General features: G+C 34.6%; 1 protein-coding gene across 4 annotated transcripts in view; it reads right to left on the reverse strand.

Moving 5' to 3' along the window:
• The window catches only part of LOC119633288 (protein madd-4), a 111,161-nt gene that overhangs the window by 82,592 nt on the left and 26,021 nt on the right, over positions 1-2,548 (reverse strand). The gene's annotated exons all lie outside the window — the stretch shown is intronic.

The following is a 2,548-nucleotide window of genomic DNA, read 5'->3' on the forward strand; positions in this document are numbered from 1 at the left end:
TAAAAAATTTAATTTTTAAAATGTGAAATGTATTTACATAAAATTCATTTATTTATTCAATTGGTTTATTACGAAATACCTGAGAGTTGATAGAGTGGCGAAATTGAGCAGAAAAAAATTTGGAAACTTATGCTAATTTTTTTCTTTGCTCATTTTAAACGAGTAAAGCAAAGTAAAGTGCGCTAAATGCGCGTAGGACGTATATCTAATAAGGCAGTCTTTACATACACAAATGTTGGAGAACAAAGTGAAAATTTCCCGGTTGGGCATTGAAAGGTTGACCTTTTTATATCATAGTTGCAGTTGCAATTGTAGTTGTGGCCAAGACAAGCGTTAGCAAATGGACATAATTTCAAAGAGTGTTCTGCTTGCCGTTTATGTCATTATTTATTTTTTCAAATTTAATTCTTTACGCACTTTATTTAGAAATGCCTGCAAACATTACTCGGGTTCTTTCCGTCCTGAACCTTAATGTAGCACTTTTCTATGTAAATCAAAAATAGTACGTAACTGGTTTACTAATTAATAAGAGAAGATTGTTCCATGTACAGGGCGTTTTTTTTAAATGAAGAGAACTTTTTCCGAAAAGCGCATTCGGTTTGATGGCTCCCTAGATCGGACGTGTAAAAGACACGTTATTCCAGCAAAGCATTTGGATGCGTAGTGTATATCGGTTCGCGTATAAGAATTACATAAGCAATACTTCCCCAAATTTACACATTCTGACTGCAGAAAAATACCGCCATACCAAATACACCCTACGCCAGTCAAAGTTTGTAGAAAAAGAAGGATTGCTTGCAGGAAACCTTTTTCTTTACGTTGAAGAGAAAAATAACTGCTTTTTCTAGTGCTGGTTTTAATCCAAGTCAACTGCGAGGTTGTTCATGTTATTGCATTATCCGATGCACATTCGTGTCAAATTGAAAATCGACTTGCTCGGACAATAATATCCTGGATTTCAAGAGAGAAAGCACATATTACTCTGTCCAAACAGAAAGATTAATTCAATATTTTCTTTTTTTTAATTCTATTTATTATTCCAAATCTATTTTGTCGCCTTTAAAGCAATCCTCGAACTCAAATAATATTCCTTATTAACCGTTTGGCACGGCGGAAGGAGTCCTTAGTGCGCGACACCACGATAATCGGAGAAAATTGTTGACATCACTTTGAGTTTTGTGCGACTTTGCCAGGATTTTTCCAGTCTTGGCCCATATTTTGCACTATATTCGCTTAGTTGTGTAGAGGTCGTATGCGTAGTCAGAAATTATCTCCTCAAGCACGTTATAACAATCGGAATGAATACTTTTCATGGCGTATAAAACCGAACGCAGTTAAAACGCTAGTGACATTTATTATGTGAAATTTGTCACAGATATCTGTCAGAGTGCTACCAAATTAGAAAACTATATTTCTGCTATTCGATATGTCCGCGCAATTTAATTTGCATATTGGCCTCACCTTGTGATCACAGTATTAGAAAACTGATGGCTTTCAAAACGAAATAAACAATGACCGAAAGACCAAAGATGTGTTACCTACAACGTAGCTATTTTATTATACGTACCAATAACGTTGCTACAAACTCGTTTAAAGGGCTATCAAGATCCCTTTTTAGGAACTAATAATATTCTGTGTTATTGGGAAAAACTTTGAGTCCTCATCCTTAACATTGAGTTCAATCGACGGCACGAGCGTTACCATCTTTACAAATAACCATCAAGTGACATTCTAATGTAATAAAATTCAACCTCGTTTTCGTGTTTTCATATGCAAACAATTAGAACCACCTCTTTGTTAAAGAAAGAAATGTCTCAAAGTAAAGTCTAAAAAAAGTAGTTTCCAGTGAAAGTGAGTGCACGTTGCCAAAACGAGTCATATGCATTGAATTTCGATTTATTTATTTTGATTATAAATTTTCATATATATTTCATACCCATCACCGACGGGTGAGATTGTTTACACCCAGCCGAACGCTTTAGAGATTTTACAAACTCTATATGTATTTGTTGACTGGCATCAATCTCTAGACTGATTTAAGCATGTCCGCCCATTTGCCTATCGATAGGTCCAATGACTTTGTTTAAACATTGCCCTGATCGCGAATACGAAACTATCACTTCCGAATTTGGCAAACACATTGGGAGCTCTTGCACGCACGTTGGTACTGAAAATGGGAATATCGGTCAAGGTAGACTGCACAACATAATCTAAGAAAAATAAATCCAGTTTCGTTTTTTGTTCATTACTTGTAAGCCGTAACAGATATAACGGTAAAAATTTGCACATATATTTTATAAGAGTTTCTGTGACTTCTATAGGCAACGCCTACAAAAAGTTATAAGTAATTTTTTAATATCTTCGATGTTTTCTGCTTATTACTCATAAAATAAGCAAAACAAAATATTAAAAATTATTCCGTACTATTCCTCCTCCTATGTGATCGGTCAAGGATAAGTCTACCGCATATGATTTTCTTACTTGTTTAGTTTTCTTTGTACCAATAGTTTCCTTTGCAAAATGCATCTAAATTGTTTAAGTTATTTGA

This window comes from Glossina fuscipes, unplaced genomic scaffold, assembly GCF_014805625.2.
Source record: "Glossina fuscipes isolate IAEA_lab_2018 unplaced genomic scaffold, Yale_Gfus_2 2, whole genome shotgun sequence".
In the NCBI taxonomy this organism is placed as follows: domain Eukaryota; kingdom Metazoa; phylum Arthropoda; class Insecta; order Diptera; family Glossinidae; genus Glossina; species Glossina fuscipes.